Raw genomic sequence first — 22,503 nt, 5'->3', positions numbered from 1 at the left:
CCCTACACGTGTAGGGAATGTGGGACAGCTCCATCCTCTACACCCACCATCACATCCACATCAGGGAGAGGCCTCACAAGTGTGGGGAGTGTGGGAAGAACTTCAGGCAGAGCTCTTCATTGACCTCCCACCAACGGACCCACCGGTAAGAGAAGCCCCGAGTGCCCCGACTGCAGGAAGAGCTTCGGCCGCTGCTCCAACTCCATCAACCATGGGAGGACCCGCGTTGGATGATCCACAGGGACCCCCGTTGGGCACAGACCTGGTGTGCTGGTTTTAAGGTAAACCAGCAGGGGAAATGACAGCGGTGACACCACAGGGACAGCGGTGACATCACAGGGACAGTGGTGACATCACCGAGGGTTAATTTTGGTGTGAAAATCTCCTGCTTTGGGCAATAAATTCTGGCTCCTCCTCCGGCATTGGGCAGTTCCTCCCTGGGAACCAGGAATGAGAATGGGGACAGGAGGAATGGGAATGTGGACACCTGGAATGGGAATGGGAACACCTGGAATGGGAATGGGAACACCTGGAATGGGAATGGGAACACCTGGAATGGGAATGGGGACATTGGGAGCAGACTGGGAACAACAGGAATGGGAATGGAGTCATCAGGAACTGGGAATTGGGACACCTGGAGTGGGAATGGGGACACCGAGGAGAGGGATGGAGACACTGGGAGCAGGTTAGGGACACCAGGAATGGGAATGGAGACACCAGGAATTGGAATAGAGACAGCAGGAACTGGGATGGGAACACCTGGAATGGGAATTTGTGGTATGGGAACACCAGGAATGGGCACGGGAACATTGGGAGCAGATTGAGGACACCAGGAATTGGAATGGGGACACCTGGAATGGGAATGGGAACACGTGGAATGGGAATGGGAAAACAGAGGTGGGATGGGAACACCTGGAATGGGAATGGGGATAACAGGAATGGGAATGGAGACACCTGGAATATGAATGGGAACCCCAAGAACTGGGAATGGGGAAAACAGAAGTGGGATGGGAACATCAGGAATGGGAGGCGGGACAATAGGAATGGGGACATCTAGAATGGGATGGAACACCTGGAAAGGGAATTGGAACACATGGAATGGGAATAGGAACCCCTGGAATGGGAATGGGAACACCTGGAAAGGGAATGGGGACAATAGGAATGGGATGGGAACAACTAGAATGGGATGGGAACACCTGGAACAGGAATGCAAACCCGTGGAATGGGAATGGGAACAGCCGGGCCCGGGCTGTGTCCCTGGGGAAACAGGAGGCCAGGCCCAAAAGAGTTAACTCAGAAATTGGGGCCTGCTAACAAGCTACCAACATCCAAGACCATCTGTGCTCGTTCTATTCTACTGACTGGAGCAAAGCTTCAGAGAATAGTACAGGAACATGTCCTAGGCCTCGAGGGGCTAAATTAGAGAGACAGCAGGATCAGGGAGACTTTTGAATAGGAGGAATAGGCCGGGAGCCAGGGCTTTTTCCAAGCTTCAGTGAGCGGGTCAAGACCAATGGAAGAGAAGGAAGGTCAAGCTGAGGAAGATGAGTTGAAGCCCCCAGAGCCATGGAGGAAGAGTGGAAGTACCCTCAGGATTGAGGGCCAAGGGAAACACCGCCCCAAGCCCCGCCTGAGCTCCACCTCTACTCCGCCTGTTATTAATATGCATCGAGAGATGTTGTAATCACTTGAATATGCATTTAATCCCAGCTGAAGATTGTATAAAAATGCTGATTTTGTGTGAAGCCTTCGAGCGGGACCTCCTGAGACCAAAGGAACCCCGGGAGAATTTGGATACTCCTGGAATCAAGGCACAACTGGGACACTACAGGGCCCTATGGAAAAAAAGGAACCTTGTGACACTGCGGAATTCCTGGAATCCAGGGGCCTTTGGGACATGGGGGCCTCATGGAACCAAAGGAACCCTGAGGTGTTTCCGAAGGTCATGGAATCAAGGGGCCACTGGGACACTGCAGGGCCTCTGGGAATTAAAGGAACACTGGGACACTGGGGCAGGACATCCCCCTGCAATGGCACCAAGACAATGCCCCATTTGCAAAGGGGTCAGTGCTGAGCTGAGAGGGGGCCAGGACAAGGCAGGAGATGTTGGACCCCAGACTGGTTTCACCCCAAATAAAGCCTCTGATGGTGAGGGAACCCCTGGAGTCCAAGGCCTGTCAGTCCTTGGGTTTCTGCCAGAAAGGGCCAGTCCCCTGTCCCAGGGGCAGGTTCTTCCAACAGAACCCTTCTTGGGGGTGTGTGGAGATTCCTGCCTTGGCTGGGGACCCCCCAAGGTCATAGCTGGAGGTTGAGAGCAGAGATCTCCCCACGAGCGCTGCTCTGGGGGAGTTCCATCCATCTCTAATTAAAAATTCTTGCTTGTTTGCCACCTTTAGTAGAATTGCTTCAACAATTGCTTTAGTGTAGTGCCCTGTCATATCTTATCCTGTACTACTGGTAGTTTTAGTGTGTATGTTGTGTAATAAATAATTCTGGTTTAGTCCTTTTGTCTGATCATTATTAGTAATAAGTAGTTCATTGATTTAAATGTAACTGCTTTTCCATCATTAAAACCTGTGGGACAAAACTGGTTCAATCCCATCTCTATAATTCCTTAAATTCAAAGCATTGGCACAATGCAAGGCTGAGATTGGATCCAGCTGCCCCCAGGCTCCTCTGGGAGCAGAGTTTAGAAAGCCAGGGAGTCCGTTCTGCCCCTCGGGACTCCAGGGCAGGACTTCTCCCATCAACTTTGTCTGAGCCTTGAACTCCCCCTGCCACAGGGGGGATGGGGAAAAGGGAGCAGGAAAGGGGAGAAAAGGTGGGAAAAAGGGGGGTGGGACCCCTTCAGCTGAGGGGCCAAAGGGGTGGGACCCCCAAAGGGAGCAGAGGGAAGCTGTGGTTTAGTGGGACAATAGGAAAGGGGTGGGAGAGAAAGGAAAAGTGGTGGGCTGAGACCCCCAAAACTGAGTGTTGGGACCCCAAAGTTATTGGGAGGGGCGTGGGAGCCCCAAACTGAGTGCAGGGGGGATGTGAGGGTTGTGGGGACCATAGGAAAGGGGTGGGAGAGGGGCAGAAAAGGGAGGGTGGGACAGCAGGAAGAGGAGTCCCATGGGGGTCCCTTGGTGTCCCCATCACTTGAGCCCTGGAGCAGTTCCCTGGGGCTCTGGGGGGTTTTGATCTGCACTGGGGGGTCCCCAACCCACCTGTCCATCCCTGGGGGGCTGATGGGGGTTCCCCTCCACCCAACAGCCAGTGCTGCAGTTGCCACGGGGGAAAAGGTCGGAAAAGGGGGGTCTGGGGTGGCCCCTGAGCTCCCACCCTGCTGTGGGGTATCACAGCCAGCACGGCTTCCCCAGAGGAAAAGCCTGCTGATCAAACCTGAGTTACTTTATGACAACATCACCCCCTGGCTGTTCAAGGGAAGGCAGTTGATGGGACCTTTTTGGGTTTCAGTGAAGCTTCCCATAGTGTCTGTGCCCAGATCCCTCTGGACAAAGTGTCCATCCCAGAGCTGGACAAACACACCCTGTGCTGGGCGAGCAATGGGCTCCCGGGTCGGGCACAGAGGGTGGCAGTGACTGGGGGACATCAGATGGGGGTCACTAGGGGGGTTCCCCAGGGCTCCATCTGGGCCCTGTGCTCTCCAACATCTCCATCCATGGCTTGGGCACAGCACTGGAAGGGACACAGAGCAAGTTTGCAGATGAGCCCAACCTGGGAGGAGCTGCTGAGTCCCTGGAGGGCAGGGAGGCCCTGCAGAGAGACCTGGACAGATCCCAGGGCTGGGAATCACCCCCCATGGAAGTTCAACAAGGGGCAGTGCCGGATTCTGCCCCTGGGATGGGCAACCCCAGATGTGGGGACAGAGTGGGAATGAGAGGCTGGAGAGCAGTGCTGGGAAAGGTCCCTGGGGGTCCTGGGGGTGCCCACTTGGCCAGGAGTCAGCAGTGCCCTGGCAGCCAGGAGGGACAACCCTGTCCTGGGGGCATCAGGCCCAGCATGGCCGGGCCAGGGAGGGGATTGTCCCGCTCTGCTCTGCCCTGGGGCGGCCTCACCTCTATAGTGGGGCACTCTGGGGGGACACAATGGAAGGAAGAGATGGAGCCAGTCGAGAGTGTCCAAAGGAGGCCCCCAGGATGGGGAAGGCTCTGCAGGGGAAGCCTTAGGAGGGGCAGCTCAGGGCACTTGGGGTGTTCAGCTGCACAAGAGGAGACTGAGGGGAGACCTCATGGCAGTTCCAACTTCCTCAGGAGGGGCAGAGGAGGGGCAGGCCCTGAGCTCTGCTCTGGGGGGACCAGGGACAGCCCCCAGGGAATGGCCTGGAGTTGTGTCAGGGCAGGCTCAGGTTGGATGTTAGAAAGAGGTTCTTCCCCCCCAGGGTGGTTGGCACTGAACAGGCTCCCCAGGGCAGTGGGCACAGCACCAAGGCTGACAGAGCTCCAGGACAGTTTGGATGATCCTCTGGGGCACAGGCTGTGACTCTTGGGGATGGGCCTGGGCAGGGCTCAGGGTTGGACTTGATGATCCCTCTGGGGTCCCTTCCAACTCGCACATTTTTTCATTCTGGGATTCTCTAACACCCCACCTTTGCCTGCTTTGCTGCTTCTGTGAACCACGAGTTCCTCCCTTGATTGTTTCTTTCCTTTCCTTGGCTGGTTTCTCTCCATTGCAGTTGGTTACACAGATATTTTCTAGGGCACATTCTGGACAACCACTGCTGGTTCAGTTCTGTCTCAGAGCCCGAGATCAGCCTTATGGAGCCAAAGGAACCCTGGGACACTGCGGAACCCCATGGGATCAAGGGACCATCGTGACACTGCGGGACCTCATGGAATTAAAGGAACCCAGGGGCCACTGTGGTGCCTCATGGAACAAAGTTGCCAGTGTGACATGTGGGGCCTCATGGAATCAAACGAGCCCTGAGACCTTTGGTACTCTCATGGAATCCAGTGGCCTTTGTGACCCTGTGGAACCTCATGGAATCAAAGGGCCACTGTGACACTGCAAAACCTCATGGAACCAAGGGGCCATTCCAGAATCACAGAATCAACGAGGTGGGAAAAGACCTCTGAGATCATGGAGTCCAAGCCATGACCCAACCCCACCCTGTCAACTAGACCATGGCCCTGAGAGCCACATCCAGTCTTTTCTGAAACACCTCCAGGGACGGTGACTCCACCCCCTCCCTGGGCAGCCCATTCCAACACCCAGTCACCCCTTCTGGGAAGAACTTGAGCCTCCTGTCTGACCTAAACCTCCCCTGGTGCAGCTTTAGGCTGTGCCCTCTTGTCCCACTGTTGGTTGCCTGGGAGAAGAGACCGACCCCCCCGGGTCCCCCCTCCTGTCAGGGAGTTGTAGAGAGTGAGAAGGTCCCCCCTGAGCCTCCTTCTGTCCAGGCTCAGCAAGCCCAGCTCCCTCAGCTGCTCCTCACAGCACTTGTGCTCCAGAGCCTTCAGCAGCCCCAGTGCCCTTCTCCAGACACGCTCCAGCACCTCGACATCTTCTCCAAAGTGAGGGGCCCAGAACTGGGCACAGCACTCGAGGTGTGGCCTCAGCAGGGAGAGCCCAGGGGCAGAATCCCTGCCCTGAAGGCAGCTCCCTGCAATCAGCTCTGCTGCAGCCCTGCAGGGCCCTTCTGCTCCTTGTCCTGCAGCTCCACCATTCCCTGCTCCCTGCAGCCCTGGCTCCCTCAGCCTTCCCCTGCCCAGCCAGACCCCCTTGTCTGGCAGCAAGAGAGCAGCCCTGGGCAGCCCAGGGATTGTCTGGGGCCCAGAGCTGTCTGCCACAGCCTCCAGCATCTCCTGGCTTGCCTGTGCCCAGCCCTGCTGCCCTGCCAGAAGATCCCACGGTGTTCCCACTTGCACTGGAATGGGGGACCTGCTCCCAGGCTTTGCAGGCCCTTCTGTCCCTTCATCACCCACCTGATGATTCAACCAAGGCTCTGTGGGATGACTGTCAGTGTTCCTGAATCACGGGATGTGCCCACCCAAAGACATTTTCAGCGTCTCTGTCCTGCCTTGAGATCAGCTTCTCCTCCAGCACAGCCCCTCAGGGGCTGCAGAGACCCCCCCGACAGCAAAGGCCTCTCCTGCCAGGGCTGCAGAGACCAACCCACCCTTTCCCTGGCCTGGGGGGAAGTGTTTCCCCTTTCTGTGCTGTCCCATTGCCATCTGCCCCTCCAGCACGTCTCTGCTCCAGCCCAGCACTTGCACACATCGGCTCCGGGCACTCGGTGCTGCTGCTGGGAACGAGATCATTTCCTGATTCTTTTAAATGAATGATGTTCATTAACTTGTTAGTTAATTGCTTTAGTGAATCATAACCAGAATATTCATCCTAAACAGTGGGTTAGTCTTAAGTCACTATTGGCCAGCACTTGGCAAAGTTTGTCATCACCTGCTCTTGTGGGAACAGGCTTGGGAAAATTATTGCAACTCTGAGTTTTGCTAAACTAGCCCTGATCTGCTTCAGTGAACAAAGCCTGGGGAGAGAGGTGGATTGCTGAAACTGGACACAAGGAATGCAGAATTTACAGACCACAAGGACATTGTGCAGGAACTAGAAGATAAAGAAGAGGTTAACAAAGACCATACAATAGGTGTTGGAAACTCCCTGTCTGGAAAAAGGATAATAAAAAGCCTGAAAAATGGGGACTAATTAGGGTGAGAAGTGAGAGTCAATAACCAATAGAGGACAGAATGCTAAATACTGAAGAGGATGATGTAATTTAAAACTGATGCCCTTTAAATTCTTTCTTTGCTAAACACATATAAATAAGTGAAAAGGCTGGGGGGGCAGGGAGGGCTGGAGTTATCCCCCACACACCCCCGGGCCAGAAGAAAGTGGTGCCTGACTCACTGATACAAAAGGACAGAGTTGGAGGGTTTCATTTTTCCCATTTGTGGCTGCAGCAGGAAGAGCAAAGTCTTCTCCTCTGGAAATGTTTCTTCCCTCAGGGTGTCTGGTGCACATTCCAGTGGGCACACAGGGGAATGCTGGGCTGGAATGGGTTTGTTTCCAGGTGGCCTGCACAGTATCCCCTGGCACAGGGGTGGCCACGAGGCAGGGACCAAAGGGCAGGGAGGCCCTGCCCCGTGGCCAGAGCACAGGAGACACCGACTCTGAGCTCATCAGCAGCAGAGTAAAGACTTCATCCCAAAATTCTCACTGCTCCCTCCAGTAAGGTAGGAAAACCACTGCTGGAAATGGGGGGCTCTTTTGGATTAGTTTCCTAAAAGACTTTAAGCTTCAAATCCTCTTTAAAAGTGGTCAGGAACAAGGGTCTCAGCCTTTTTAGGGCTGTGACAGACCAAGGGAACACAAAGGGTTGAGGAAACACCCATTTTGCAGGACAGAGATGATGCCCAAAGCTCAGAGGTGGGCTCCTGAAAGTTGGTGCCATTAACTGTCCTTGGGAAGGAAAGCCCCCAGCCCCAGTGTTTCAGGGGCAGGTGACAGGGTGCCCAGGGCAGGCAAAGGCCAGCAACAGGTTCCTGTGCTGGCCCCTTTTGGGTGGGAGCAATCCCTGACAGAGTCAGGTTGGCAGGTGGCATCCAAGCTTTGGAGGTGGCTCCTGGGGGGGATGACAGTCCCTTCCCTTGGGAAGGACAGCACCCAGCCCCAGTGCTGGGGGGCAGAGGAAAGGTTTCCCAGGGCAGGCAAAGGCCAGCAGCAGCTTTCTGTCCTGGCCCTTTTGGCATGGCAGCAATCCCCAGACATATCCAATTTGGGAAGTGCTATCCAAATTTTGGAGCTGGGCTCCTGGAAATGATGGCAGTCCATGTTTTTTCCAAGGACAGTATTTGGCCCCCATGCTGGCAGTGCAAGTGACTGAGTGCTGAGGGTGTTACCAAATGCTCTGACATTGTTGGGATCAATCAAACCCTCTAACACCTTGGGTTTAGTGTGACAAAGCAAGGCATTACTTTCTTTGCTGGCTGTGCATGTGACCAACAACAATGCTGCCTTCACACAGACAGCAGTACATCACTTTTGCACCCATTTACACTTTTTTGACAAAGAAATTAATGTTCATTGGTACCAAATGGCATCATTTCATTGTTCCATTTCATTCATTAGTATTCTAGCTACTCTTGCTCAGTACTCTCTTGTTGCTTATGCTAATTAGTTCATGCTTTCGGTCTTTTGAGCACCTTTTTCTCAGGTGGGCATTTTCCCCCACAAATGCTGAGCCTTTGCTCATCTTCCTCCTTACCTGCTGCTTTCTGCAGAAGGCCCTTGTTTCCAGATATCAGGTTCAAGAACACATCTTTCTCTCCCAGGCTTTGTTCACTGAAGCTTATCAAGGGTAACTCTCACAAAATTGACAGTTCTAGTGCTTTTCCCAAGCTGTGTTCTCTCCAAAGCAGCTTGTGAGGAATTTTTGCTGTGTGCTGGCTAAAGGTGATTTATGGCCTAACACCCCCTCTGTGATTAATGGAAACAACGAATCCAAAGGCAAAGTGGACCCACTGAAAGATTAGGGAAGTTCTCTAATGTCCAGGAAGGGCCCCGTGCTGCCACCAGACCCTTGGCTGTGGCTCCTTGGGGCGAGTTTGTGATTCCCCCCGAAACTGGGGCTAAAAGGTTCCCCTTTGCAGTGGTGCCCGTCTGTGCCTGGTGCATTGGGAGAGGCCTGTGCCGAGGGCAGAGCTGGAGAGCCCCTGTGCTGCTCCAGGCCTGCAGAGCTGCCTCTCTGCCTGCAGCCCTTGCCAACTGGGAGCGGGCAGGCCTGCGGGCTCCCTGCCTGCTCTCCAGCCTCTCCCGGGCCTCGGGCGCTCCAGCCCCGGCCCACTGGGGCTCCGCTGGCCTCGCTCCGTGGGGCCCGTGTCTCCTGCCCCTGGGCAGCCCCAGCCCACCCCGCTGGGCCATGGGCTGGCTTTGCCCACAGCCGGGAGCTTGGAGAGCCTGGGGGGAAAGCTTCTGCCAGGGGGGTCCTTCCCAGGCCTCCCGTCAAACCAGGCGGGGTCTCTCCTGAGAGCAGGAATTCTCCCTTGCTCGGCAATTTTCCAGGGGCCTTTACAGTGGAAGTTTCTGGCAGGGGAGTTACAAAATCGGGAAGTTTCTGAATGCTTTTCAGTTGGGGTAGTTGTCACATAAGTATCCAGGTTTTGGAGAAGAGAAGCTGAACAAGGGCCCTCTATATCCAGTTGTAAATACTCTGCTCAACAGACAAGGTCAGTACAGTTCAAGCTCCAAACAAGCACCAGAGACCACCAAGTGGCCACCAGAAGACCCCCAGTGACCAAATAAGGACTTTGGAAGGACTTCAGAAGGACCTCTCTGAGCTAATTCCCATGGGTGTGATCTTTCTGAAGGAAGGAGTGAATACGTAAGACATTTACTGGATGTGTAAAATTGTGAGTAAATCTCAGCTGCCCTGGGGGAGAACGGGGCACACTCCTGGTTGGGGGGAAGATCCTCCCATGGGTGAGGGGCTGATAACAAAGAATGGCTGCCCACTATTGCTCCCAAATTGAGCCTTGGGGGTTTCTTTTCTGCCCATTTACTGTCCCACCATGAGGAGACAAGTGCCCCTTGCAGCCCTGGGCCCTCACTGCCTCCTTGTCCCTGCTCAGCAGCCTGGGAGGTTGTCACAGGTTTACTTGTTCAAAAAAACCCAGGCAGGGAATCTTTCTTTGCCCTGCATTGCTGTAAGGGGGGATGTTGAACGGGGGAGGGGAGTTTTTGCCTTGGGTGATTGACCCACACAAAAGAACCAAACAGCACATCCACATTCCAGGCTGAAGACTCTCCAAAGGCTGTGGGGGGGTGTGGGGTTTTTTTAACTCTCTCCTCAGAAGCAGGAGGAACTACCTGGAGGATGCCACTTGCCCCTGCATGGTCCCAGTTGCTCCCAATATGATCCCACTATGAGTCCAGTCACCCCCAATAATCCCAGTAACTTCCAGATACTTCCAGGGGATTCAGTGAATCCACTTTGATCCCAATCATCCCCAGAATGGTTGCAGTCCCTCTCCCATACTCCCAGTATTATTGCAGTCACTCACAGTACAATCCCAGTATAAACTCAGCAGGGGCCAGGCTGCTCCCAGTACGATCCCAGTTGCCCCCAGTGTGGTTGCTCCGGGATGGATCAGGAATAGGGGCACCTCTGTGCCCCCTCCCCCCCTTGTGTCACCCTGTTCTGGGGGAGCTCTGGGGGGACATCTGCACCCCAACACGGCATCCAGTGCATCCCAAAGTGTGCTGGGACCCCCTTAAACCACCCCACAGCCCCCAAGGAACCTCCAAACCCACTCAGAGCCCACTGAGGACTCAACCTAACCCATTTTTGGGGGGACTTTCATGGGCTCTGGTGTTACTGGGAACCCTTCCCACTGCAGGCGAGGAGTTCTTGGGTGAGAGGGGGTGTTGCGAAGGGGGGTCGGTGAGTCAGAGGGGATAAAAGGGGTGGTGGGACCCCAGACTGAGTGGGAGGAGACCAGGACCCCCCAAAAGTGGAGGAGGAGAGAGGCTGAGAATTGGGGGCTGATGGGAAAGGGGTGGGAGAGGTCAGAAGAGTGGGGAAAAGGGGAGGGTGGGACCTCCAAACTGAGCATGAGGGGTCTGGGGATTGGGGGAATGATGTGCAAGGGGTGGGAGCGAGGGGGAAAAGTGGGGGTTGAGACCCCAGAACTGATTTGGGGTGGCTGGGGATTGAGGGGACCATGGAAAAGTGGGAGGAACAGGGAGAGGGGTGGAAAAGGGGGGGTGGTCTGGAGGGATGGACGGTCCCATGGGGGTCTTTGGGCACTGGGGGGCTGCTGGGAAAGGGGGGTGGTCCCCCTGAGCTCCCAACTTACTCTGGGTGCTGGGGGCTGCTGGATCTAATCTCAGCCTTGCATTGTGCCAACAGTTGAAATTTAGAGCAATTCTAGAGGGGTGACTGAACCACGTTTGTCCCCCAGGGTTTAATGATGGCAAATCAGATCTATTGATAGAAAATGAATTATTTATTTTTGCAAATGATGACACAAAAGGTTTTAATCAGAATTATTTAGTGAACAATAGAAACACTAAAACTACCAGTAGTGCAGGATAATGTAGGACAGGGCACTACACTAAAGCAATTGTTGAAGCAATTCTACTAAAGGTGGCAAACAAGCAAGAATTCTTAATTAGAGATGGATGGAACTCCCCCAGAGCAGCGCTCGTGGGGAGATCTCTGCTCTCAACCTCCAGCTATGACCTTGGGGGGTCCCCAGCCAAGGCAGGAATCTCCACACACCCCCCAAGAAGGGTTCTGTTGGAAGAACCTGCCCCTGGGACAGGGGACTGGCCCTTTCTGGTAGAAACCCATGGACTGACAGTCCTTGGACTCCAGGGGTTCCCTCACCATCAGGGGCTTCATTTGGGGTGAAACCAGTCTGGGGTCCAACATCTCCTGCCTTGGCCTGGCCCCCTCTCAGCTCAGCACTGACCCCTTTGCAAATGGGGCATTGTCTTGGTGCCATTGCAGGGGGATGTCCTGCCCCAGTGTCCCAGTGTTCCTTTAATTCCCAGAGGCCCTGCAGTGTCCCAGTGGCCCCTTGATTCCATGACCTTCGGAAACACCTCAGGGTTCCTTTGGTTCCATGAGGCCCCCATGTCCCAAAGGCCCCTGGATTCCAGGAATTCCGCAGTGTCACAAGGTTCCTTTTTTTCCATAGGGCCCTGCAGTGTCCCAGTTGTGCCTTGATTCCAGGAGTATCCAAATTCTCCCGGGGTTCCTTTGGTCTCAGGAGGCCCCGCAGTGTCCCAGCGGCCCCTTCATTCCAGGCAGGCCCAGGGAGACGAAGCCAAAGACGGAGCTCCGACCCCGTCAGCATCTTGGGGGGTGGGGGGGCAGGACCCGGGAAACGGCTGGGAAGGGACTGGGATGGACTGGGATGGCCTGGGACAGACTGGGACAGACTGGGATGGACCAGGACACCAGGATACACTGGGACCAGGACCCAGCAGGACCCCCCGGGAACAGGATCTGAGCACACTGGGACCCTCCAGGACCAGAACTGGGGCAACAGGGATCATACTGGGAGCAACTGGGACCACACTGAGGGCTACTGGGAGCAACTGGAGGCCACATAGGATATAGTGGGAGTGCCTTGGAGTCACTGGGATCATACCGGTGGAAACTGGAATGTTACTGGGGCAACTGGGAGTGACTGGGAAGGACTAGGAGCATACTGAGGGCTCTACTGGGATATACTGGGAGTGTCTGCAACCATGGTGGGGGTGACTGGGACCATACTGGGAGTGACTGGGACTACGTGAAGGGGAATTAGGACCAGGCTGGGGGCAACTGGAAGGAACTGTGAGTGACTGGATCTACAAGAGAAGCAACTGGCATTGACTGGGACTGTCAGGAGGGAGGACTGGGATCATACTTGGAGTGACTGGATCTGTGCTAGGGGCAACTGGGAGCAAGTGGGACCATGATGGGGACAACTGGGATCATCCTGGGTTCACAGTGGGAGAAGCTTGGCCCATGCTGGGAGCAACTGAGACCACACTGAGGGTGACTGGGGTCATCCTGGGATGATACCAGGAGTGAGTGGGATCATGCAGGAGGTGATTGGGATCATACTGGGAGCAAGTGGGAGTGCACTGGGGATGACTGGAAGTGGCTGTGAGCAACTGGGATCATGCTGGAAGCTTCTGGGGGCAACTGGGAATGAGTGGGACCACATGGAGGAAACTGGGAGCAACTGGGAGAGACCAGGAGTGACTGGGATCATCCTGGGACTGACTGGGCGCTGAATGCGAAAAATCGGTCCGAGAAACTGCTCAGAGACTTTTTTATCTTTAAGCAGCAAGGTATTTGTTTATTCAACGTTGGGAGCAAGCCAGCTGGCGCTGGACAAACTTGCTGGAAGGCTTCACACAAAATCAGCATTTTTCTACAATCTTCAGCTGGGATTAAATGCATATTCAAGTGATTACAACATCTATCTCTGCATATTAATAACAGGCGGAGTAGAGGTGGAGCTCAGGCGGGGCTTGGGGCGGTGTTTCTCTTGGCCCTCAATCCTGAGGGTACTTCTACTCTTCCTCCATGGCTCTGGGGGCTTCAACTCATCTTCCTCAGCTTGACCTTCCTTCTCTTCCATTCTTCTTGACCCGCTCCCTGAAGCTTGGAAAAAGCCCTGGCTCCCGGCCTATTCCTCCTATTCCAATGTCTCCCTGATCCTGCTGTCTCTCTAATTTATCCCCTCTAGGCCTAGGACATGTTCCTGTACTATTCTCTGAAGCTTTGCTCCAGTCAGTAGAACAGAACGAGCACAGATGCTCTTGGATGTTGGTAGCTTGTTAGCAGGCCCCAATTTCTTAGTTAACTCTTTTGGGCCTGGCCTCCTGTTTCCCCAGGGACACAGCCCGGGCCCGGCTGTTCCCATTCCCATTCCAGGGGTTTGCATTCCTGTTCCAGGTGTTCCCATCCCATTCTAGTTATTCCCATCCCATTCCAGGTGTCCCCATTCCCATTCCAGGAGTTCCCACTCCCATTCAAAGTGTTCCCATTCCCATTCCATAGGTTCCAATTCCCATTCCATGTGTTCCAATTCCCTTTCCAGGTGTTCCATCCCATTCTAGGTGTCCCCATTCCCATTCCTATTGTCCGTCCTCCCATTCCTGGTGTTCCCATCCCACTTCTGTTTTCCCAATGCCCAGTTCTTGGTGTTCCCATTTATATTCCAGGTGTCTCCATTCCCATTCCTATTGTCCCCATTCCCATTCCAGGTGTTCCCATCCCACCTCTGTTTTCGCTATTCCCGTTCCAGATGTCTCCATTCCCATTCCAGGTGTCCCCATTCCAATTCCTGGTGTCCCCAGTCTGCTCCCAATGTTCCCATTCCCATTCCAGGTGTCCCCATTCCAATCCCAGGTGATCCCATTCCCATTCCTGGTGTTCCCAACCTGCTCCCGATGTTCCCATTCCCATTCCCAATGTTCCCATTCCCAGTCCAGGTGTCCCCATTCCCATTCCTGATGTCCCCATTCCCATTCCAGGTGTTTCCATTCCCATTCCAGGTGTTTCCATTCCCATTCCAGGTGTTTCCATTCCGATTCCTGGTGTCCCCATTCCCATTCCTGGTGTCCCCATTCCCATTCCAGGTGTTCCCATTCCCATTCCTGGTGTTCCAATTCCAGGTGTCCCCATTTCCATTCCCGGTGTCCCCATTCCCATTCCAGGTGTTTCCATTCCCTTTCCTGGTGTCCCCATTCCCATTCCAGGTGTTCCTATTCCAATTCCAGGTGTTCCCATTCCAGGTGTTTCCATTCCAGTTCCAGGTGTTCCCATTCCCATTCCTGGTGTCCCCATTTCCATTCCAGGTGTTCCCATTCCCATTCCAGATGTTCCCATTCCAGGTGTTCCCATTCCAATTCCAGGTGTTCCCATTCCTGGTGTCCCCATTTCCATTCCAGGTGTTCCCATTCCCGTTCCAGGTGTCCCCATTCAAATTTCAGGTGTCCCCATTCCAATTCCAGGTGTTCCCATTCCCATTCCAGGTGTTTCCATTCCCATTCCTGGTGTTTCCATTCCCATTCCAGGTGTTCCTATTCCCATTCCAGGTGTTCCCATTCCAGGTGTTTCCATTCCAGTTCCAGGTGTTCCCATTCCCATTCCTGCTGCCCCCATTCCCATTCCAGGTGTTCCCATTCCCATTCCTGGTGTCCCCATTCCCATTCCTGGTGTCCCCATTCCCATTCCAGGTGTTCCCATTCCAGGTGTCTCCATTCCAATTCCAGGTGTTGCCATTCCTAGTGTCCCCATTTCCATTCCAGGTGTTCCCATTCCCATTCCAGGTGTTCCTTCCCCGTTCCACATGTCCCCATTCCCATTCCTGCTGCCCGCATTCCCATTCCTAGTGTCCCCAGTCTGCTCCCAATGTCCCCATTCCCATTCCAGGTGTTCCCATTTCCATTCCTGGTGTTCCCATCCCATTGCTATTGTCCCCATCCCATTCCTGATGTCCCCATTCCCATTCCAGGCATTCTCATTCCCTTTCCAGGTGTTCCATCCCATTCTAGGTGTCACCGCTGTCATTTCCCCTGCTGGTTTACCTTTAAACCAGCACACCAGGGCTGTGCCCAACGGGGGTCCCTGTGGATCATCCAACGCGGGTCCTCCCATGGTTGATGGAGTTGGAGCAGCGGCCGAAGCTCTTCCCGCAGTCGGGGCACTCGGGGCTTCTCTTACCGGTGGGTCCGTTGGTGGGAGGTCAAGGCAGAGCTGTCCCTGAAGCTCTTCCCACACTCCCCACACTTGTGAGGCCTCTCCCTGATGTGGATGCGAAGGTGGGTGTAGAGGGTGGAGCTGTCCCACATTCCCTACACGTGTAGGGCTGTTCCCCAGTGTGGATGTGCTGGTGGCTGAGCAGCTTGGTGCTTGTGCTGAAGCTCTTCCCACATTCCAAGCACTTGTAGGGCCATTCCCTGGTGGGGATGCAACGGTGTTTGCAAAAGCTGGAGCTGTCCCTGAAGCTCTTCCCACACTCTGCGCACGTGTAGGGCCTTTCCCACTGTGGATCATCTGGTGTTGGAGCAGGTGGGAGCTCAGTTTGAAGCTCTTCCCACACTCCCCACACGTGTAGGGCTGTTCCCCAGTGTGGATGCGATGGTGCCTGTGGAGGGTGGAGCTCTGCCTGAAGCTCTTCCCACACTCCCCACATGTGTAGGTTCGTTCCCCAGTGTGGATGTGCTGGTGCCTCAGGAGGTAGGTTCTCTTCCTAAAGCTCTTCCCACATTCCAAGCACCTGAAGTGCTTTTCCCTGCTGGGAGGCTGCTCAGGGACCACCAGCTCGCAGCTCCGCCTCAAGCTCCGGCCGCCTTCCCGGCACACGCTGGCTCTTTCCTCCTCACAGCCCCCTGGGCTGGCTTTGGAGCCCCTCCTGCGGGGGCATCTCCGACCCTTTTCCTCCCCGCTGCCTTCCTGCGCCGGGGAGCCCTTCAAAACGGCCTCTCCCACCAGGCTCTGCCGGGGGGATTTGTCCTCCGCGCTCTCCAGCCTCACCTCGGGGCCTGGGGCAGGAACCAACAAGGACACGCAGGGGATTTGCCTCCGGCCCACAGGGAAGCCCAAGGACATCCCCCCAACTCCGGCCCCACCAGGACGGCCACAAAAGACAAAAGACCCACCCAAAGGGGCACTGACTTCCTCCTCACCTGCCTGGGGGGCCCAAGGCATCTTCCTCTTCCTCGCAGCCTCCTCCTCCATCCGCCCAAGCTTTGGGAAGCAGAAATCCTGATGGGGGGGGAAAACAAGGGGTGAGCGCGTTGCCTTGGGGGTTCCTCCTGCCCAAGTCCAGCTCTAGGACTCACTGGGCATCTTGTGTTCATAAAATCCCCCAAAACACCAACAATCAGCCCAAAAACCCCTCCCAGGAGTTCCCCCTCTCTGCTCTCTGGCGTTAGGGGGGTCCCCCTGTCTGCCCTGATGGCACTTCTGCCTGCATTGGGGGTCCCCCTTCTCCGGGTTGCCGGGGGTCCCGCGGCTCCGGGGGGTTCCCACTCTCCGGGGTCCCCTTGAGTGTTGCCAGGGGGGTCCCAGGGCTCACTTCTCCCCACTCTGCCTCCCGGGGCCGGCCGGCCCTCCTCTCTCGGCTCCCACCCTCGCAAACCTCTTGGCGCACTCGGCTCCCACCCCGCCTCAAGGCCCCCCCTCCTCTCCACACTCCAAGGCCTTCCCCCTCTCCGGGACCCCCGCTTAAGGGGCCCGGCGCTCCCTCTCTGCTCCCCCCCCTCCAGCATTCCGGGGGTCCCCCAGCTCCGGGATCGCCCCTCTCCGCTCTCCCCACTCCGCGGCTACCGGGGTTCCCCCCCGGCTCTCACGGGGGCCCCCAAACCGCTCTCGCCCCCCCCGCCATTGCCCAGCCACCGCCAGGACCTTTTGGCTGCTCTTCTTTGTGCTCCCGCTCGGCTCCTCCCTCGGCTGGGCCGCCGCTTTTGGCGGGTTTCCTCCTCCGGGATCCGCCCCCTGCAGCCCTTCCCCCCCTGGACCAGCCCCCTTGGGCCCCCTTGGGCCCCCCTTGGGCCCCCCTTGCCCAATAAGTCTGATTATACAGACAAGCAATTGCTTTTAACCCACAAAACCCAAATGTATAACCCAGCACCCTGGGGCATGAACAAAGTGGTTTTCCTTGGGCCCCCCCCCGAGTCCAAAGTAAAGGGAGAGGGGAAAAAACCTGCTGGTGGGAGAGCTGTTGCAGTCTGGTCAGAAGTGGTGATTGCAGTCCAGTTGAGGGTGGTGGTCTCAGTCTGGTTGAGAGTGGTGAGCTGCAGCCTTCTTCTGGATCCCACGAGTGGTGGAAAGGTTCCGAAACTCCAGGTTTATATATTCTCCAGTTCAGGCAGGAATGGTCAGTCATTCCCTCAGAGCAGGGAATTCCATAAAAGGATGCTTAGTTCGTTCCCTCAGAGCGGGGAATTCCATAAAAGGATATGAAGATTGCCAGAGTGGGGAATTCCATAAAAGGGTATGAGGATTCTCAGATTAGGGAATTCCATAAAAGGGTATGAGGACAGGGACCCCCCCCCCACCTCGCAGACCCCCTCCCCCCCCGACAACAGTTCCTGGGAAAATGGCATGGAAGGCCATAGAATACACACTTTTGGGCTACACCCATCCAGTGAGGAATCGGTCCCAGCTGTTCTAACTAGGACACTGTGTCCGTCATCGCTGCCATCATCATCATCATCGGCCTCGTGGCAGTCGGTGTCTGGAAGCTCCGATCCGGTAACTCCCGGGATGGGGGTCGGCAAGGGGCACGGATCCGCCCGGCAGCATTCCGGGGATCCTGTGCCACGGGTGCTGATCCCACTTTCTTTCCAGAGGGAAGAGGGAGGGGAATGGATACGACCCCGCGCCCACCAGTGAGTCCCAGCAGCGTGTGTGGATCCAGATCCTCTGTGCAGGGATCCCAGGATGGATGCCGGGATTCCAGAGGGGAATGGGGGCCTAATGGCTGAAGTGGGATTGGAAGGGGATTGCAGCTCAGGGCAGGATTCCAGAGTGGGATCAGGTGGAATTGTGGACTGGGATCACGGCTGGATTCTGGAGTGGGATTGGGGTGGGATGGACGGAGCAGGACCAGGTGGGAATCCGCAGCAGTTCCTACTCTGCCTGGGCTCCACAGCCGGCTCTATCCGCTGGGATGGGAACAGGGACATGGTGACTCCTTTCCCCGCTCTCATCCCAGCAGGAATCACGGCCTGAGCGATCCCAGAGCTGGATCCGCCCCTTCCCTCTCCCTGTGGAAAGGCAGGAGCTGCTGGTAGAGCTCATCCCGCTGCTCCCACCCACCCCGGCCCCCCTGCGGCTCTTCCCGATGGATCAACTTCCTGCTTTTTCCCGTGTGAAACCCAGGACCACAATTATTCCTGAGGCTTTAATTTGGGTGTGAAAATCTCCTGCTTTGGGCAATAAATCCTGGCTCCTCCTCCGGCATCCGGCAGTTCCTCTGTGGGAACCAGGAATGGGAATGGGGACAGGGGGGGACTGGGATGGGGACATTGGGGACAGGGATGGGGACACTGGGAGTAGGTTACAGATATCAGGAATGGAAATGGGAACTCCAGGAATGGGAATGGGGACATTGGGAGCAGGTTGGAGTCACCAGGAATGGGATTTGAGACACCGGGAATGGGAATGGGGACATGGGAGACCAGGATAGGGATAGTGGGGACAGGAACGGAGACACTGGGAGCAGGTTGGCACAGCAGGAAGTGGGAATGGGGACAGGGATGGGAACCCCAGGAATGGGAATGGGGAGAGGGATGGGAACCCCAGGAATGGGAATGGGGACAGGGATGGGAACCTCAGGAATGGGAATGGGGAGAGGGATGGGAACCCCAGGAATGGGAATGGGGACAGGGATGGGAACGTGTCTCTCCAGGAGTTGGTTCAATACAAAGGTCGGTCCCTGGCTCGAGGCCACGGGAAACCCCTTCTTTGGGAATGTCTGGGAACCAGGTGTCAGAGGTTTGAAAAGAGGTGTTGGAATTGTTTCCCAGTGTCCCCTCATTCCCATCTGTGTCTCCCGGGATGGGGTGGGTTGGAGCGGAGCCGCAGGCGCTGGGCAGGGGCAGTGGGGGGAGGGCGGCTCTCGGGGACACCGCGGTGGCCGCGGGGAGGGCGGGGGGTCCTTTGTTCGGGGGCTTTTGGGGTTTGTCCGGGACCGGACAGAGCGGGAGCTGATTTTGGCCACCTTGTTCTCTTTTCCTGACAGGAAGTTTTTTCCCCACGGGACACCTCGTGGAGAGTGACTGAGAGAGAGAGAGAGAGCCCGACCCATCTGGGAGCGAGGTGTTCTGCTTTGGGGACTGCCCTGGGAAAAGGGACTCCTTCACTGCTGGCTGCGAGCACACGGGGCTGAGAGAGCTTTGAACTGCCGGGACAGTTTCTCCCCCCCACCTGGGGATTTGGGACTTTGTTTTGTTTCTTCTGAAAGTTTTTGGTTGCACCATTTGTTGTTTATTCAGATTTTGTTAATAAAAAGTTGTTTCTTTTCCTTTTCCACACTTCCACCTGAAGTCTCTTAATTTCTAAGTTGTAATCTTGTTTAACCAAGACCCTATGCCCTCAGGGGAAGGAGGAGGAAAGGAGACCAAGAGGTGCTGTGGCCACTCAAACTGCAGAGGAACAACCAGTGCCAGTAGCAGCTGCCCCTCTACAGAAGAAATCCAAGACCAAATCAGCTCAGTTAGTTAGAGATGAAGGGGAAGCAGAGCCCTCAGAACAGGAGCAAGAGGCAGGGCCAGAGATAATCACCAGATCCCCATCCCAGGCTGAGCTGTGAGAGATGTGAAAAGATTTCAGCCTCCAGCTGGGAGAGCCCCTGCTGACCTGGCTGCTCCGGTGCTGGGATATCATGGCCCAGCATATGGAACTAGGTGGGAGTGCAGCCAAGCAACTGGGATCCCTGTCCTGGGATGTTGGGATTGACCAGGGGATTGGGAAGACGAGAGAGAGGGGATGAGAGCTGGGTACAGGCTTGGGAATTGCCAGGAGGGCTTTTGAAAGGAGCGTAGGGGAAAGGGATGTCTAAGAACAAGTCCCTCAGGAGACAGAAGCAGAGAGGCTGTGTTTTCACCCCAACACAAGGGTCTGCGGGGCAGAGAAGAGAATATGCCCACAGAAGATTCTTGTGCATCCGTCTTTGCAGTTCTGACAGGTACTTCTTGTCACAGCCTGTCCTCTCCATTCCAGAATAGCCCCTGGAAACCAAAGAACCAACACCCCACACCATAGTGCAGGCCAAGCCATGTGCTTTGGGTCCTTTTGTTGTCCTATCCATTCTGGCCTATCCCCTCCATTCCAGAATGGCTGCTGGAAACCAAAAAACCAATGTCTCACAGCCCCTAGTGCAGCCCAACCCCTGTGCCATGGGCCCCTTTGTGATGTCACAGCCTGTCCTCTCCATTCTGGAATAGCCCCTGGAAACCAAAGAACCAACACCTCACACCCCCACAGTGCAGCCCCACCTGTCTACCACGGGACTCTTTAGGATGTCACGGCCTTTCCCCCAGGAAAGAAAGCCTGGAACCTTCGGGTTTCACATGCAATTGGGGGAACACTCTGGGCACTCCATGGGCAGCAAGAGCTTTCTGTCCTACCACCTTTTGTCTGGCAGGAATCTTCAGCTGTGTTCAGTTTGGGCAGTCAGACGGGCAATTTCAGCGCAGGGCTCCTGCAAGTGAACGACAGCCCTTCCCTCCAGGAAAGAAACCCCTTACCCTCGGTCTCTTCTCCTGTTCCTTAAAACACAACCTGCAGAGGAGCTTTCTGGAATCTCTTCTCTTGGGAATTGGGAATACAAACCCGCTCCCATGTTAAACCCCTCAGGCAAAACCACCCTTTGAACACCTTTCCCAACCCTCCCCAACCTTTCCCAAAGCCCAGATTTAACAGGTGTCCTGTAATTCTGGCCCAATCTCACCCAAGCCCACAAACCATGACAGAAACCTCTCAGCCTCACGCTGCCTCCTTCCCATTGCTGTGCCTTATGTGCAGGCAACAGACCTTAAAATCAAGTACCCAAAATTCATGGCCCGACGTCCCCATTCCCATTCCTGCTGTCCCCAGCCTGTTCCCAGTGTCCCCATCCCTGTCCCCAATGTCCCCATCCCAGTCCCCCCTGTCCCCATTCCCAGTTCTGGTTCCCACAGAGGAACTGCCGGATGCCGGAGGAGGAGCCAGGATTTCTTGCCCAAAGCAGGAGATTTTCACACCCAAATTAAAGCCTCAGGAATAATTGTGGTCCTGGGTTTCACACGGGAAAAAGCAGGAAGTTGATCCATCGGGAAGAGCCGCAGGGGGACCGGGGTGGGTGGGAGCAGCGGGATGAGCTCTGCCAGCAGCTCCTGCCTTTCCACAGGGAGAGGGAAGGGGCGGATCCAGCTCTGGGATCGCTCAGGCCGTGATTCCTGCTGGGATGAGAGCGGGGAAAGGAGTCACCATGTCCCTGTTCCCATCCCAGCGGATAGAGCCGGCTGTGGAGCCCAGGCAGAGTAGGAACTGCTGCGGATTCCCACCTGGTCCTGCTCCGTCCATCCCACCCCAATCCCACTCCAGAATCCAGCCGTGATCCCAGTCCACAATTCCACCTGATCCCACTCTGGAATCCTGCCCTGAGCTGCAATCCCCTTCCAATCCTGCTCCAACCATTAGGCCCCCATTCCCCTCTGGAATCCCGGCATCCATCCTGGGATCCCTGCACAGAGGATCTGGATCCACACACGCTGCTGGGACTCACTGGTGGGCGCGGGGTCGTATCCATTCCCCTCCCTCTTCCCTCTGGAAAGAAAGTGGGATCAGCACCCGTGGCACAGGATCCCCGGAATGCTGCCGGGCGGATCCGTGCCCCTTGCCGACCCCCATCCCGGGAGTTACCGGATCGGAGCTTCCAGACACCGACTGCCACGAGGCCGATGATGATGATGATGGCAGCGATGACGGACACAGTGTCCTAGTTAGAACAGCTGGGACCGATTCCTCACTGGATGGGTGTAGCCCAAAAGTGTGTATTCTATGGCCTTCCATGCCATTTTCCCAGGAACTGTTGTCGGGGGGTGGGGGCCTGCGAGGTGTGGGGGGATGTTCCTGTCCTCATACCCTTTTATGGAATTGCCCACTCTGGCAATCTTCATATCCTTTTATGGAATTCCCTGCTCTGAGGGAACGAACTAAGCATCCTTTTATGGAATTCCCTGCTCTGAGGGAGCGACTGACCATTCCTGCCTGAACTGGAGAATATATAAACCTGGAGTTTCAGAACCTTTCCACCACTCGTGGGATCCACAGGAAGGCTGCAGCTCACCACTCTCAACCAGACTGAGATCACCACCCTCAACTGGACTGCAATCACCACTTCTGACCAGACTGCAACAGCTCTCCCACCAGCAGGTTTTTTCTCCTCTCCCTTTACTTTGGACTCGGGGGGGGGCAAGGAAAACCACTTTGTTCATGCCCCAGGGTGCTGGGTTATACATTTGGGTTTTGTGGATTTAAACCAATTGCTT

At 55.6% G+C, this 22,503-nt stretch overlaps 2 long non-coding RNA genes across 2 annotated transcripts; one reads left to right on the top strand and one right to left on the bottom strand.

Moving 5' to 3' along the window:
- Positions 1 to 17,647: 17,647 nt before the first annotated feature.
- Positions 17,648 to 18,422, top strand: LOC127464824 (uncharacterized). Its single transcript, XR_007901654.1, has 3 exons — positions 17,648 to 17,719; positions 17,818 to 17,856; positions 18,183 to 18,422. It is a non-coding gene; the product is annotated as an uncharacterized LOC127464824 (long non-coding RNA).
- Positions 18,423 to 21,184: 2,762 nt separating this feature from the next.
- On the bottom strand, positions 21,185 to 21,946 carry LOC127464825 (uncharacterized). The gene is made up of 3 exons (XR_007901655.1): positions 21,875 to 21,946; positions 21,738 to 21,776; positions 21,185 to 21,411 (listed from the first exon to the last, which is right to left on the bottom strand). It is a non-coding gene; the product is annotated as an uncharacterized LOC127464825 (long non-coding RNA).
- Positions 21,947 to 22,503: the final 557 nt, after the last annotated feature.

This window comes from Manacus candei, unplaced genomic scaffold, assembly GCF_025592945.1.
Source record: "Manacus candei isolate 608988 ecotype Guabito, Panama unplaced genomic scaffold, ASM2559294v1 h1tg000278l, whole genome shotgun sequence".
Lineage (NCBI taxonomy): Eukaryota > Metazoa > Chordata > Aves > Passeriformes > Pipridae > Manacus > Manacus candei.
This window is presented reverse-complemented; position numbering and strand designations above follow the sequence as displayed.